Below are 17,463 nucleotides of genomic sequence, written 5' to 3'. Positions count from 1 at the left end.
TAAGAAAATTTCTTGAGCTATACAATTATGATATGTGCACTTTTCTGTATATTTATTTCAATTATTAAAAAGCATTGTGTTTAAGATTTAAATAGTTACTAGACATAAAGTTGAATATGTTATCAAATGTAAAGTGAAAAAAAATGACAGGTCTTTTCTTATTAGAATGTAGATTGAATTTTTTTACAGGTGATTATTAGTTTAATTTGTTTCTTCTTCACAGTATCATAGAGGAGTATTGTATGGGTTATACTCATGGACTTCTAAGACTAAGGTTCTTTTTGAGAGATTGAGGCATTTACATCTTGCATTGCTTCCTGAGATCAGATTAGGATTGTCAGCTAAGTGTGGTGGCTCATGCTTATAATCCCAGCTCTTTGGAAGGCCGAGGCAGGTGGATCACTTTAGGTTAGGAGTTCGAGACCAGCCTGGCCAACATGGTGAAATCCCATCTTTACTAAAAATACAAAAATTAGCCAGGCATGGTGGCTTGAGCCAGTAATCCCAGCTATTTCACTTCAGAGACTGAAGTGAGAGAATTGCTTGAACCCAGGAGGTGGAGGCTGCAGTGAGCCAAGATCTCGCATTGCACTCCAGCCTCGAAGACAGAGCAAGATACTGTCACAACTAAAAAAAAAAAAAAAAAAAGATTAAAATTGCCAAATGCTAATATCACCAACCATGGAAAACACCAAGGACAATCTGAAATGCAATAATTTATGAAGGCAAGGTAACTCAGAGAAATTACCAATATAAGGTAAACATATATTTTTGTTGCTCCTCTTATTTGATAAATGCAAATCCAAGTTATTGTTTTATTTCTAATTATTTCACTGGATAAAAAGAGAATAAAAGTTGTAAGTGGATTTCTCTTTCCCCATCCCTTTCAGAAACATCTATTTGTGTGTGTGTTTCTGTGTATGCATGCTCTCAAGCTCTTATATGGAAATAGAAGTAGCTTCTAATTTATGGGGAGTTCTGGTGTTTATGCGAGCACAAAGATGTGTATGTCTTCATACTACTCAGAACAATATTCCCCAAATGTCTGTTATCTGAGTGCCATCTTCAGGACTTTTGCCATATCTAAGAGCCCGCTCTACTACATTAAAGGTATTAGTTACCTAATATTTCTATTTATATAAATTCACTTTAAATATGTTTAAAAAGAAATTTTATGTAATTATAATGGAAAATATTACTTAAAATAGGAGGTTCTATAAACAAGTGTGATAAAAAAACACACATTATTAAAGCCTCTATTTGAAAGACTGAATCTCCTGATACAAAATAAATTAGCGTAAAGTTATGAAACAGCTTTAAATTTAGACATTTCCCTTGAAAAGGCTTAAAACAAAAATAAAGTGATCACAATTTAATTCGCCTTTATTGAATAATAGATCCGAAAAATGCCTAAAATCTTTATTCCCTTCATCGTTGTGGGTCCCACACTTTGTGGGAGCTCTGCCTAACATGACGTCCAGGGTCCATGTGCTCTTGAACTCTTCTTTCTTTACCGTCATGGCTTCCAACCTGTCATTTCATTGTGATCTTCAATTTTTATGTCTCTGAATACCTGGGTTTCTGCCTACTGCAGATCCACTGCCTAGCCATTTTCCTAAGCTTCAGTGAATCCCTGGCTCTTCTAATCCTAGCTTCTCTTTTCTGCTTCTGTGCCCAGTAGCTGCTGCCCAAAGTCCTTAAGCTGAAGGTTTGGCCTGATATCTGACAGCTACTTTCTTGGAACTGAATTCCCAAAAGGCACAAGGGAACAAAGATAGATTCTCAAATATATGCATAACACGCATGAGAGTGAGATTTTGTTTTGACAGAGTTGTTAGCCTTGAATATTTTCAAGCTTTACTTTTACTTCTATCTTCCTAGCCCATTGGCCTCAGGGGCAAGTAGAATTTTGTATAAAGTGAAGATAAAAGAAGGGTCATGTATAATTCTTAGGATCAGACAAGAATAACAGTAGGTAGCTATCATTTCATGCTTCACTTTAACTTTCTCTATGGGGAAGATCAGAATATGCTCCTTTGGTGTGTAGCCCTGAGTCCAGCAGAGCAGGGTCAACAGCAATAAGCAGTGAATGCTCTGTTGTTGGCAACATGCCTGTCAGCATTACTGAGAGGAATTCAGTCATCACAAATTATTACTTAAGGGGAAAAGAAGAAAATAGAATTCTCATTCCCAATCTCAAACTGCTAAGAGAGTGAAGTGAAAAGAAGAAAATACTAGATCAAGTAACATGGACAGTACTGCAATTTAAATAGATCCAAAATTTTTAAAGCTCAGTCAATTCAAGAATATGCTCACAAGGGTATCAACATGCACAAGCTGCTTTCATAACCCAAATGCTTTTATGGATGAATGATATATTTTAGTAATGGCAAATGTATGGAACATTGCCTTTTCCCATATAAAATTTCCCAACACTGTGATTTATTATACCCTGTTTAAACGTAATTGGAGACCTTTTCATAATGTATCCAAAAACTACACAAATGCAAAGCAGGATACAGTCCATTGGAAAAAAAAATGCATTATTCCGTAAGTAACATATGCAATATGACAATTTAGGAAAGAAAAATACAAAAAAGTACAGAATGTAATTAATATATTGTATCCCCAATGCAACAGTTACAAAAAGGTTGTAAGAGTCAACACTGAACAGGGATTTCTTACACCTCTATTCCTTGGCTTTCAGAAGCTCGGGCTATTAGTGGGCAATGCCAAGTATGAGGTATAGGCTTTCTGTACTTTTGAAAGGAAAACGACTTATGTTCCCAAAATATTAAAGCTATTTTTTTCCTAGTGCTTCACTTAGTTTATTAAATGAAATATTATATCAGAAAATATTAAAAATCCTATAAAAAGAAAGTAAGTCATGTAATACAAAGTAAATTTTAAAAGTCCTCACACTGTCCCTCTAGACAGAGAGAGGCTCTGCTGGTCTGTCTATCTATCTATCCAACCATCCATCCAACCATCCCTCATCCATTCCAAAAATTTATTGTATTTTTGAAATACCACGTTTTTAATCCTAAAATTGCCCCATTCCTAAAAGGTACATGTTCATACTTCATGGAGCTTTTCTTGTAGAACTATCTTTTATTTCTTTAAGGTTAAACACATTGGGAAGAAAAGATAAAGAAGAGAGGATGCTTCACTGGCTAAAAATGTCTAGAGATGGGAGAGATAGGCATAAATCATAAGCCAATAAAGCCTGGGCTCACTCTCTGGCAGTGTCCTGACAGGAAGTCAAGATATTTTCTGGAAACAAGGCTGCTTGATGCACCAAAGGGCCAGCCTCTACACTCAGGACTATAACCCAGATTCTCACTGCCCAAATGAGACAAAAATAACAGATTGTGGAGGCCAGACCACAGCCAGTCCATAGACAGCCACACACTGCCTGTGAGCAGAGGTGCCTCTCTGAACCTCTGGTGTAGCCTCTGGAAGCAAAAGAGCATAACTGTACATTAAGACTGGATTTCCCACAAGTCCCCATGAAATGAAGTTTTGGAGTCAAAATTAAGCTGATTTATAGAAAATGAAGAACTGCTATCTCTAAGTCAATATTCCTTGCATAACTGTTTGCGTTGTGGGAATTTTATTCTAAATAGCATATTTCTCCACATATTTATTTAGTCAGTTTATATTAAACATCCATTATATGCAAAGCATTTTACTAAGCATAAGGCAAAAAGAGAAAATTTGGACAATTCCATTATTCTGAAAATATTTCAAGTTTAATAAAGATCTAGAGAGTTTTTTGATAGAGAAATGGTAATTTATATTTATTGTTATTTATTTAGTCAAGTTAATATTGGCTTACCATTTAGACAATTTCTAACTTTTTCCTCATGTAAAATATCCCAAATTAATGTATATTTTACAAATGCCTAGTTAGAATAAAGGATGTTCATTTATGAGACATGGCGAATCCTCTAATTTTTATTTTCCTAGGAAATCTATTAGAAGTTCCCTATCCCTTCATTTCCACTGGATCATTTTCATCAAGTATATATTTTAATGTTCACAGCTCTTCCATCTTAAAACAAATGAAAATAAACACACAATCTCCTTTCTCAATCCATCTCCCCTTTCAACCATACAACTATCTTCCTTTCCATTTATATTGTTTCTATAATCAATGCCTAAATTTTCACATCTCTACTCATTTCTAAACTCACTCCAATATGACTGTCCTCTACTTCACACTATTAAAGCAGCAGCATCATTCTAGCTCACCGAATCCATCAATCTCTTTGTTCAACTTACTCAGACTTTGTTGTGAACATTGGTCACGTTTTGCTCTTTGAGACTCCATCCTTTGGCCTTTGGCTTCCTATTTATCAGATATTCCAGCTCTCCTTTGAGACCTGTGAGTGTTTTTCTTAGTTTCTGCTGTAGAATCATTCACTACTGTTTATGATGGACTTAAGGGGTCTTATATTATTGACTGAAGAAAATGAATGCCACCTACAGTGTTGTTTTTTGTTTGTTTGTTTGTTTCGTTTTTGTTTAGATTAAGAAATAAAAATAAGTCAGAAGGAGCTAAATCCAGAACATAATGTTGATGCATAATAATTTCCCATGGAAACTGTTACACAATTACCCTTACTTGATGAGAGGAATGAGCAGGGACATTGTCATGGCAGAGGAAGATTCTGGTAAAGTTTTTCCTGGCATTTTTCTACTGAAGCCTTGACTAACTTTCTCAAAATTCTCTCAAAATAAGCAGATGGTATTACTCTTTTGTCTTCCAGAATATCAACAAGCAAAATGCCTTGAGCATCCCAAACTACTGCCATGACCTTTGCTCTTGAGTGGTTCACTTTTTCTTAGACTGGATTACTTCCATCTCTTTGTAGCCCTTGCAATTATTCTGCTTTGTCTTCAGGATTGTACTGGTTTCCTGAAGCTATGTTTCCTCTCCTGCTAAAATTCTTTGAAGAAATGCTTCAGGATCCTGATCCCTGTTGTTTCTAGCTTCCATTTAAAGTTCTGCTTTTATCTGCAACTAATCTAGAAGCAATGGTTTTGGCACCCATTGAGCAGAAAGTTTGCTCAGTTTCAGGTTTTCAGTCAGAATTGTGTAACCTGAACTAATGGAGATGCCTATGACGTTGGCTATTGTTTCTACTATTAGTTGTAGGTTCCCTTCAATTAGACATGAACAAGCTTAATTTTTCTTCACAAATTGATGTGGATGTTCTGCTGCTGTGGGCTTTAACACCATCTCTTCCTCTCTTAAAATAAGTTTTCCATTTGTAAACTGCTTATTTCTTTGCAGCACTGTCCCCATAAACTGCAGGGACATGGATGAAGCTGTAAACCATCATTTTCAGAAAACTGACACAAGAACAGAAAACCAAATACCACATGTTGTCACTCATAAGTGGGTATTGAACAATGAGAACACATGGACACAAGGAGGGAAATATCACACACTGGGGCCTGGCGGCAGGAGGGAGGGCTGGGGGAGGGACAGCACAGGATGGTGAGATTGGGGAGGGATAACATTAGGCGAAACACCTAATATAGGTGACAGGGATGAACACAGCAAACCACCATGACATGTGTATACTTATGTAACAAACCTGCATGATCTGCACATGTACCCCAAAACTTAAAGTATAATTTTAAAAAAGAAAGAAAAGCATCAATGATTTCACCGTTCTTTCAACCAAGTTTTACCATACATTTGATGTTTGTTGCTTCAAACTTAGCAGAATTCATGTAGCTCAGATACGAGCTCTTTGAAAATTAATGTCTTATCTTTCTTAGTGCCTCTAATTTGATCCTGTTTAGATATAGCAAGTTAGTACAAGTTTATTTTGTGCAAATATTTTTTAATTCATGCAGTTTTTTAAACATATACATTTTCCATAGATCTTCTGAAGACCCTTTTTATTTTCAAGAAAATCCCACTCATGTTTATAACTTCAATAATTATTAAAAATCCAGGAAACATATATTTATATCTCCACTCTGGATCTGCTCTCTGACGTGTAACCCTACATACTAAGTGACCTAGCAATATAGTCGCTTAGAAGTCTCACAAGGAACTCCTCTACATCAACTACAAAAATTACCTCTTTGGGATCACTTTGGGATCTTCCATCCCAAACAGTGTACTAAAATTCTACTATCAGCCATAATTCTCCCATTTTTCTGATTGGTATTATCTTTCTTTTCATTATTTCAGCAAGCCTTGGAGTCCCTCTTAAAGAATCTCTTGGCCAGGTGCGGTGGCTCATGCCTATAATCTCAGCACTTTGGGAGGCTGAGGCAGGTGGATCACCTGAGGTCAGGAGTTCGAGACCAGTCTTACCAACATGAAGAAACCCCATCTCTACTAAAAATACAAAATTAGCCTAGCCAGGCATGGTGGCACATGCCTGTAATCTCAGCTGCTTGGGAAGTTGAGGCAGGAGAATGGCTTGAACTCGGGAGACAGAGGTTGCAGTGAGCTGAGATGGTGCCATGGCACTCCAGCCTGGACAACAAGAGTGAAACTCCATCTCAAAAGAAAAAAAAAAAAAAAAAAAAAAAAAAACTATCTCCCTCCCTTACTATATCCAACATATTGTATGTTCTAAAGATTTCACATATATCACTTGAGTTCATTAATTTCTCCCCATCTGTACTGCACTGCTTGATATAAGCCACAGTTATCTCTTACAGGCAGGACAGGATCTACCTCCTAACTAGTTTTCTACAATCTTTTCTTGACTCTCTCTACTCTATTTTTTATGCTACAGCTGGAGGGACATTTTCAAAAGACAAGTCAAATTCTGTTACTCACTGCTAAGTCTGTTCACTAGATCTCTATCATTTTTGGAGAGTATCAATATCCATAAAATGGTTTGCCAGGGTTCCACTGTGCTTATCATTCCATCCTCATCTTCTTCCCCTGGTCCTCTGCTTCTCTACCGTATAATGTAAATCATATTTCAATTTCTTGAACAGACTGTGTCTTTGCCAATCCTAAGTCTTATATGTGCTGTTTCCTTTTCCAAACACTCTTTGCCTGGTTCACTTCAATTTTGTTTTTTAAATATCAGTGGAAATGTTACTTTCTTAAGGGCAATAATACTGAAAAGAAGTGAGGAGGCCAGGCACAGTGGCTCATGCATGTAATCCCAGTACTTTGGGAGGCCAAGGTGGGCGGCTCTCCTGAGGTCAGGATTTCAAGACCAGCCTGGCCAACATAGTGAAAACCTGTCTCTACTAAAACTGCAAATATTAGCTGGGCATGGTGGCGGTGACTGTAATTCCAGCTACTCAGGAAGCTGAGGTGGGAGATTCACTTGAACCTGGGAGGCAAAGGTTGCAGTGAGATGAGATTGGGCCTCTGCACTTTAGCCTGGGCAACAGAGTGAGACTTCATTCCAAAAATAAAGTAAGGATGCATCTCATAATACTGCCTTCCTTAACTTCATAATACTTTGCTTTTTTTTTTCTTTTTTGTAGTTATGCATCCATTTGCAATCATTTGGTTAATTCTTAATTCCCCTACTAGACAATAAGTGTCCTGAAAGCATGGACTGTGCTTGACTTTGCTCAAACATATATATTCAGTGACCACCAAGTTGCTTAACACGCAGCAGATGCTCAATATTTGCTCAGTACAAGAATTAATAAATAATTATATTCCTTTTTCTGTAGAATAAATTCTAAAAGTAGAATAACCATTTTATAGACTATTGACATTTTTAGGGATATTTTTCTTTTTTTTTATTGCATTTTAGGATTTGGGGTACATGTGAAGAACATGCAAGATTGTTGCATAGGTAAACACATGGCAGCGTGATTTGATGCCTTCCTCCCCTTCACCTACATCTGGCATTTCTCCCCATGCTATCTCTCTCCAACTCCTCACCCCTGCTGTCCCTCCCCTATTTCCTCCCAAAAGACCCCAGTCTGTGATGCTCCCCTCCCTGTGTCCATGTGTTCTCATTGTTCAACACCCGCCTACGAGTGAGAACATGTGGTATTTGATTTTCTGTTCTTGTGTCAGTTTGCTGGGAATGATGGTTTCCAGGTTCATCCATGTCCCTACAAAGGGCACAAACTCATTGTTTTTGATGGCTGCATAATACTCCATGGTATATATGTGCCTGCCATATTTTCCCTGTCCAGTCTATCATCGACGGGCATTTGGGTTGGTTCCAGGTCTTTGCTATTGTAAACTGTGCTGCAATGAACATTCATGTGCATGTGCCAGATTTCAAAGGGATTGCTTCCAGTTTTTGCCCATTCAGTATGATATTGGCTGTTGGTTTGTCATAAACAGCTTTTATTATTTTGAGATACATTCCGTCAATACCCAGTTTATAGAAGGTTTTTAGCATAAAGAGCTGTTGAATTTTGTCAAAGGCCTTCTCTGTATCAATTGAGATAATCATGTGGTTTTTGTCTTTGGTTCTGTTTACGTGGTGAATTATGTTTATAGACTTGTGTATGTTGAACCAGCCTTGCATCCCCAGGATGGATCCTACTTGATCATGGTGGCTAAGCTTTTTGATGTGCTGTTGCAATTGGCTTGCCAGTATTTTATTGAAGGTTTTTGCATCTGTGTTTAAAAATGACTATCTCCCAGTAAAGAATGACAGCTTCTTTTCTGCATCCCAATTATAATTCTGGAATTATCATTTATTGTTTAAAAAGTAAAAATCTACTAGGTAAAAAAGATTTGTCTGTATATCTTTGACTACTGACAATCGTGAATATAGAATTTTCACAACTATAGTTTTCTCTTGAAAATTATCTGTTTATACATGTTTCTCATTTTACTATTGGTGTATTTGGCTTTTTCTTAAAAAATAATTTGTGACTACTGATGGCCAAGAAAGAAGCATGAGCTATGAAATGGGTAAACGGAAAAGGGTTTTTATGATTTTCTTAATAATTCTTGGTTAAAAATAACCTGTTTTGCATAGATTCTTTATAGATGCTGGTTATTAGATCCTTGTGAGGTGCACAGTTTGCAAATATTTTCTCCCATTCTGTAGGCTGTTTATTCTGTTGATAGTTTTATTGGCTATGCAGAAGCTCTTTTGTTTAATTGGATCCCATTTGTCAATTTTTTCTTTTGTTGTAATTGCTTTTGGTTTCTTCATTATGAAATTGTTGCTTGTTTCTAAGTCCAGAATGATATTGCATAGATTATCTTTCAGGTTTTTATAGTTTTGCCTTTTATATTTAATCCATCTTGAGTTAATTTTTGTGTATGGTGCAAGAAATGGAGTCCAGATTCGATCTTCAGCATATGGCTAGACAGTTATCCCAGCAGCATTAATTGAACAGGAAATCCTTTCCCCATTGGTTTTATTTTATTTTTGTCAGGTTTGTCAAAGATCAGATAGTTTTAGGTATGCGGTCCTATTTCTGGATTTTCTATTCAGTTTCATTGGTCTATGTGTCTCTTTTTGTACCAGTACCATGCTGTTTTGGTTACTATATCTCTGTAGTATCATTTGAAGTCAGCAAGATGCCTCTAGCTTTGTTCTTTTTGCTTAGGATTGCCTTGACTATTTGAGTTCATTTTTGATTCCATATAAATTTTAAAATAGTTTTTAGTTCTCCTTGTAGACTGTTGGGAAGCAGCCTACCCCTGTGCTACCTGGTACTCCACGTCCGAGCAGTGACAAGGGAGTGAGAAAAGGAAATAAAGACAAGATACAAGAGTAGAAGTTCACAGCATGGGTCTAGGGGTCCAACACACTCTCGCATGCGATGAACTGTGTTGGCACTGAGCTCTGGGCTCCACGTGCTTTTATTAGGTGTATACACTTGTTAATTGAGGGGTGGGAGAGCAGGGAGGGATGATCAGGGGAGGACTTGAAACTATTGGGCAAGGTCTTAAGACTAATGTAGGCAAGAGAGCCAACGGGGAGAGGTGTGGTCTGCAGTATTCAGTAGCAGATGACATTCTTATGTAAACTTACTGAGCTCTACCACCGGTTGCTACCAAGGTACATTTGCATCAGAAGCTTAGCCGATAAGGTGCCACCAGGTTTGACTACACTCAATGAATCATGGGGCTTTTATCTCTGGAGCATTGTGGACACAGAGCAATCAAGATTACCCCATATTCTGAGAACCTAGGCAGAGCCTGTGTCGTTCCAGTAATCTCTGCCCTGCAAGGCTTTTCCTCCTTTCAAGCTTCCATCTGCAAAGACTCTCTGGGATCTTGTGAGGAGAGGTTGCCTCCCTTCTCATAGATACTGCATAAGCCCTCTTTATGAGACCTTCATGCAACTCTATGTTGAGAAGGCATTCGTGGGATCAAAGCAATATTTCCTGCTCTGCAACCACCCCACCATGTTCCACGGTTTTACAGTGCTCTCAGATGGTATTTACCTTAGGCCTCTGGTTGCTGCTTGATTTCTATTCTACTGTACCAGTATTTGATACAGCTTAGTTCAGGATATAAACTTCAGTGTACAATAAGCAAAGCAAGTTTATAATTATTTAACTAGAAATAACATAGGTCTGCCCCTGGCCATCTAGACCCACAGTAGATATCTTTCACCTCCCTGATTAGCTATATTCCTAGTTATTTATTTATTTATTTATTTCGCTGGCAATTGTGAATGGCACTTTGTTCTTGATTTGGCTCTCAGCTTCACTGTTGGTCTACAGGAATGTTAGTGAATTTTGGACATTAATTTTGTATCCTAAGACTTTGCTACAGTTGTTTATTGGTTTAAGGAGCCCTTGGGCTGAGACTATGGGGTTTTCTAGATACAGAATTATGTCATCTGTAAACAGGAATACACTGACTTCCTTTCTTCCAATTTGGATGTCTTTTATTTCTTTTTCTTGACTGACTGCTCTGGCCAGGACTTCCAATACTATGTTGAATAGGAGTGGTGAGAGAGGGCATCCTTTTCTTGTGCTGGTTTTCAAGGACAATACTTCTAGCTTTTGCATATTTGGTATGATGTTGATGTGGGTTTGTCATCTACAGCTCTTACAATCTTGATGTATATTCCTTCAAAACCTAGTTTATTGAGAGTTTTTAACATGAATGCATGTTGTATTTTATCAAAAGCCTTTTCTGCATCTGTTGAGATATTCATGTGGTGTTTTGTCTTATGTTCTGTTTATTTGATGAATTACGTTTACTGATTTGCATATGTTGAACAAACCTTGCATCCCAGGGATAAATACTACTTTACTGTGATAGATAAGCTTTTTGATATGCTTAAACAAATTTACAAGAAAATAAAAAAACATTTAAAAGTGGGCAAAGTACAGAAACAGACACTTTTCAAAAGAAGATACATATGTAGCCAATGAGAATATGAATAAAAGCTCAACATCACTGATGACTAGAGAAATGCAAATCAAAATCACAATAAGATACCAACTCACACCAGTCAGACTGGCTATTATTAAAAAGAGAAATAATAACAGATGCTGGTGAGGTTGTGGAGAAAAAGGAACACTTAAACCCTGTTGGTAGAAGCGTAAATTAGTGCAAACATTGTGTAAGATAGTGTTGCAATTTCTCAAAGACCTAAAAACAGAAATACCATTCCACCCGGCAATCCCATTACTAGGTATATATGCCCAAAATATAGATCATTCTATTATAAAGATACATGCACATGTATGTTCACTGCAGCACTATTCACAATAACAAAGACATGGAATCAACCGAAATGCTCATCAAAGACAGATTGGATAAAGAAAATGTGGTACATGGATGAAGTTGGAGGTCATTATCCTTTCAAGCTAACACAGGAAGAGAAAACCAAATATCATATGTTTTTACTTATAACTGGGAGCTAAATAATGAGAACACATGTACACATAAAAGGGAACAACAGACACTGGGGCCTACATGAGGGTGGAGGGTGGGAGCAGGAAGAAGATCAGGAAAAATAACTCATGTGTACTAGGCTTAGTAGTGGGGTGATACAGTAATCTGTACAACAAACCTGCACACATACTCCTCAACTTACAAGTTAAATTTTAAAAAAGAAAAAAATAATAAGATACTGTATCTGGGTTATTGCCCTGCATTCATCCATAGGTCGCATTGAAGTGCATGTAATTATTAGTCATTTGTTATGAATAAAAGAAAATTGGAATGAAAAGGGAAAGAGACAGTAAATTAATAGATTACAGTGCTAAACTAGATTTCTAGGAGAGAGTCAACTTGTCTTTTCCCCTACCTATTGGTTCTACTGCATTAAAAAGAGAAAGAAAGAAACCTATCCCTTGGGAAAGAGATTCTGCAGCCTCAGTAACTTATTTCAGTTTATAACCACTTCTTGTAAACTTGTTAAGTTCTAGTCTGAAATCCTAGTTCACGCCACAAATGAAAATCAGTTAAAGGTATTTGGATAGCTTGTCCTACTTTTCATCAGTACATAAGGTGAAAACAATTTATATTTTGATATGTATTTTCCTTATGAGATATAGACTGGTGAATACCAATTGGTACAAAGACGTGCTATTTTTTTACATCAGTCATACCCTGAATTAAAAGAAAACAGAGCTCTGTTCTAAAACGAGATCTGGGTTCTTAACACGAGTCTGGCACTAACTCATTTATGGAGTTAGAATCTTGCAATTGATTCATTTGCTACAATGAGTCTCAGCGTTTTTAGCTTCAAAGCAATAACATGAGAGTATTATTGCAATGACTCTATCAATAGATTCACCTAGTTATTTGCTTAAAGTATTAATTTCTTAGGCACATCCTAGATACTTTGAATCAGAATTTCCAGGAAAAAGTTTCCCAAGTGTCTCTTATGCTTGGTCAAGTTCAGAAATAACAAGATTGGCTGACCTCGGTAGCTGAATTCTAAAATTCTAATTATTGGTAAATAACAGATAAAATTCCCTGAAATGCTGAGAAGGGCATGTATTTCTGGAATTTCTCAATTGCTAGAGTATCAGAGAAAGGAAAATAAAACAAGGTTGTGTTGCGTAGTTCTCACTTTTCCCCCTACCTTACCACTCACTCTCCGTCTGAGAACCGTCTTTCCTCTGGCAGCATCCTGCTTTCAACTTAATAGACTTAAATTTCCTCCCAAAGAGACTCTTATTTAAAAACCATGATTACTATGATACATCTTACTATTTTAAAACAAGCCTCAGTCCTTATAAATGTAAATAAAGCTTTCTTCTATTCTCTTTTCTCTGAAAACAATTTATGAGAAATGAATTCTTCTTTAAATGATCTAAGCAAAACATCACGTCTGTTTTTCTGTAAATCTACTTATTTACTACAACTTTTGCCCATATTTTAACTGGGTACTCTTTATTTAAAGCAGTAAATGACCTAAAATTTTTTTACAAAAAAAAAAAAAAAAAAAAGGAAAGAAAGAAGGGAGACAGAGGGAAGGAAGGAAGGAAAGAGGGGAGGGAGGGAAAGGAGAAATTCGGCAAAGAAGCTGGGGAATGGGCTATATTTGCAATAGAAACTAAAGAGTTGGTTAAATATTGTAAGATTCTCATGTATACATTAAGAAGAAAGTTAATTCGATCATCTGGGTCACGATAGTTCAAAGGAAAACAGACATGTTTGTTCCTTGACCCTCTGTAAAGAAAATAATAGGGTGATTGAGGAACTGTTCCTGGACCAAAATATAATCTTGATTACTACTTATAACAATAATAATAGTAATGGTAGACTACTGTATATCTACAGTGCTTTAAAGCACTACACAATTTTTACAAGCATAATTTGAAAATCACATCTACCATGGTTTTTGTTTGGATATCATTTGACTTATTTTTAAATGAAGTTGTTGAATCAAAGGTTACAGAGAATTATTCATGCATCAGAACTCAGGTCTAAATTTCCTGGCTCCAAGTGCAATGTTCTTTTCTTTCTAACATAAAGTCCCAAATCCCTTATCTTTGGCCAAATTTTATTGTCATAGCAACACCCACACCTACATACGCCTAGTCATGAAGGAACTTACCAAACTAACTTCACATTCAGAATGACTGTGAATCACACATTCATCCACTCCTGCATGAATCTTATCTCCAGCTTCCCAGCCAATGCAGAAGGGGCAAACTGATGGTAATAGGTCATGCTCATTAAATCATGATGACGGTAATAGCTCATGCTCATTCAACACCAACCCTGGTGGTATCTTTACATGTATTTTTCCACATGAGCACTATAATATAGATATTAGATTGGTGCAAAAGAAATTGTGTTTTTTGCCATTACTTTCAAAGGTAAAAACTGCAATTACTTTTGCACCAACCTAATAATATCAGTGCCTGTATTTTATAGCTAAGTAAACTTCTCAAGCAGGTTATCTGTGGTCAAAATGCTGATTCCACCTACTGCCTCTCCTCTTGTGGAGGTATCACATGGCTCAAAATTTGAACTCTTAATTAATGGCTTTTTTCAGGGAACTGTTCCTTCCATCTATGTTTTCTCCTATTATATCCTTAACGGCTCAGGTATGTTACGGGTTAAATAAGTTATTGTTAGAGGTTCTGGGAGCCATCAATCAATTCTAAAATTGTTTCCATGGAAGGAAAACTCTTCTTAGTTTCTGCTTATAAATGGAAGTGATGATTGTATAAAATTAGCCCTGATTGCTACACGTCACTATAAAAAACTAGGATTTGGAAAGGAGTGGTAATGAAATCAGTCTTTGTTACCTGTGCACTTTTGCTACAAACTGCATTTACAAATACTAGGATGAAAGGAAAAAAATAAAATGACAAAAACTGGTGTAGCCAGTAGGCCAAGAGAAATATATATGCACACACACACATACACACATACACCATTATAAATGTATAGTGAAATATATACATTTATTTGTTTCTATTATAAATAAATTTAACCCCTAACGAATTGTTTTTTAATCTTTCTTTGTCTTATCTTGCTATGCAGTAGAAAATTAAATTGTAAAAGACTAGCATTCAATTGATGCTTTAAAAATCTTATATATGAAATACATAATGAAATATATTTTATTATATATTGATGACATAATTGTTATATATTTCATATATAATTATAAAATATATAAACATAATATTTCAGGTAGATAAGAACATATATTTAGAAATGCATTTAAAAATATATATCAAAAATATCTTTTTTGTTGTTATTTTATCTTATTTTTTTTCCTTTCCTCATTTATTCGATTCCTTTTCAACTGCTGTTTCCCTGAGGAAGTGTGTAAAGACACTGTCAGGTCTCATCCAGAAGCCACTAGTATTATTCATGAAGATGGCTTATTTAGGTTGTTTTCTAGTGGGTTTAATTATATTGCCTTTCCCCATCTCAGCTCCCTCACCCTTAAAATCCAGCTTCTTATCACACTCAAGCTCTTGGGAAAGAGAAGATATACCAACTTTCTACTCTTTCTCTTCCTTTCCCATTTACTTCTAGAAGAGAAGCTCAAAGTACTGTTAGGCCTGCTCCTAGGGTTTGGTGGTAGATTCTTCCTCCTAGGGTTGATTCACACACAAGCCCTGGAAACCATTCTAGGGTCCAGCCCCTAGTAGATCAGTGTTGTCTCTCATAAAGCCAGTCTGCAAATATCACCCTGAATCCTATGGTCTGTAGAAGCCTCCAGTCTAATTCTTTCTAGCTCGTTTTTTTAAGTTCTTTGGACCTAGAGAAGAGGGAACAGGTCTGTATGTTAAATGAGGTTTGCTATGTGTGAAATGCAGCATTACAAAATCATTTACTATTTTGTGTCCTCCATCCATTTCCCCTTAATTATCCTTTATCTTTTTTATATGTTCTAAAAACTACCTTTATAGACAGTTTGTCCACAGGTTATAAATTCCCTGAAGGTAGGTATTAGGATGTGTCTCCTGATGGGTAAGTTTGCAGGGCTCATAGCCCTCAATGTTGTGCACCCAGCAGGAATTCAGTCAGTACTTCTGTAATTGACCAAGTATAGATGGAAGGGTTTCTAGCCTGGTGAGCTGGTTTGTAGGAGTAAAGGAATCCACGTGCTTAGGCCAATAGTTTATATTCCCAGTGTCTGGGGCTCTATGCAGGTTCTGTCAACATTCTGCAGGAAGCAGCATGCCCCTGTCCTCCCATCATCCTAGTCCTTACAGGCATCTACCCTTTGACCTATGCCAGGCCTACAGGGACAGTTCTGCATGACAGCTGAATTTCCTAACATCAATAGGCTCAGGAAAGGCTCGAGAGATCCAGACCAAGTCCTTCCACAGAAGCTGCTCCAGGAGTACAGGGCAACCAGAGATCATACAATGTGTGAACCCAGCTCACAAAGCCAGCTCAGAACCCATATATCCTGCCCATCCCGCTGCACAGACAAGCCCAGCACTACTTACTTCTCTGATATACATTTCTCAATGTCAGACAACCGCCCACCCAGAGGTCTCCTGGAGACTCGAAAGGCTTTCAAGACACCAAATGATTATTCTATGAATAAGAATTTATGCATTAAAGCTGACCCCTATAAAAATTTCTTAGGAAAATAGGGACCAGACTCCTTATCTTTCTCTTTCAAATCTCATCATAGAGTGTCAAGTCTTCCTCCTACCCACAAAGGAGAGTCCTAACTTAGAATGCTGTTGGGGTAGATCTCAGTAGAAACCTCTAGGGTCCTACACACACATGTCCCTCATTGATTGTGATCAGCATAGTACGTGTGGGCCTTTACCTTCCACCACACCATGCCAAACTGCTGGATATACTTTCAAAACTCAGGGCCCACATCTGTCTGACACCCACTCCTTCCCCACCCCTCACTGTGTAGGCCATACCTTGGCAACCAGACCGTTGTGTCTCGGAAGTGCGTTCCACCCAGGCTGAAAATCTCCGTGATCACGGGTATGCCAGCCCCTCCTGCCTCCTCCTCTGGGGCCAATTGGGAGACACATCCATCCTTGTTCTCCTCCGTGTTCTCCTCAGGGGTTGGGTGGCTCTTGCTTCACAGATGGTAGGCCTGGGTGTACTGCCTTGCTAGGGCAGACAGGCACCAATACAGGAGAAATCAGGACAGCTGTCTGGTGTCCACTCGTCCTGGGTATCTGCCTTCTCTCGCTTCACCTCGGGTAAGGCCACAACCCAACTCAGGTCAGAGCACTGGGACTCCTGCAACAGGGCTTATGTGGAAGCTGCAACAGGGCCTGGGGACAGCACAAAGCCACCACCTGCTTCCTGCCTGCTTCTTTGGAGCCTGGGTATGGTCTGGTTGGGCTGTGCGAGTAGCCAAGCTGGGCTTCAAGGTAGGGCCAAGATGGTGCCATCGGGCAGAGCTGGGCCTCTTTCAACGACCATAAGGTGGGGGTGATCCTGCCCCATCCTCAGCCTCTGACCAGACACTGGGCAGCAGCCGCTTCATGGCAAACTGCAGGCACTGGCGCCAATGGCACTTCTGGCGCTTCTTGTTGCTGCCCCCGAATGTGGGCTTGTTGCAGTAGAAGTCGCAGCGGCCACAGTCCATGCACCGTAAGCAGGCTGCGCGG

At 37.9% G+C, this 17,463-nt stretch overlaps 1 long non-coding RNA gene and 1 pseudogene across 1 annotated transcript; one reads left to right on the top strand and one right to left on the bottom strand.

The window, feature by feature from the left end:
• The first annotated feature begins 10,425 nt into the window (after positions 1 to 10,425).
• LOC116549453 lies at positions 10,426 to 15,474 on the top strand. Its single transcript, XR_004267883.1, has 3 exons — positions 10,426 to 10,531; positions 10,657 to 10,660; positions 15,464 to 15,474. It is a non-coding gene; the product is annotated as an uncharacterized LOC116549453 (long non-coding RNA).
• Positions 15,475 to 16,602: 1,128 nt separating this feature from the next.
• LOC116549444 overlaps positions 16,603 to 17,463 on the bottom strand; it is a 1,819-nt pseudogene continuing 958 nt past the window's right edge.

Source organism: Sapajus apella, unplaced genomic scaffold (genome assembly GCF_009761245.1).
Source record: "Sapajus apella isolate SASKATOON/1434 unplaced genomic scaffold, GSC_monkey_1.0 scaffold1, whole genome shotgun sequence".
Lineage (NCBI taxonomy): Eukaryota > Metazoa > Chordata > Mammalia > Primates > Cebidae > Sapajus > Sapajus apella.
This window is presented reverse-complemented; position numbering and strand designations above follow the sequence as displayed.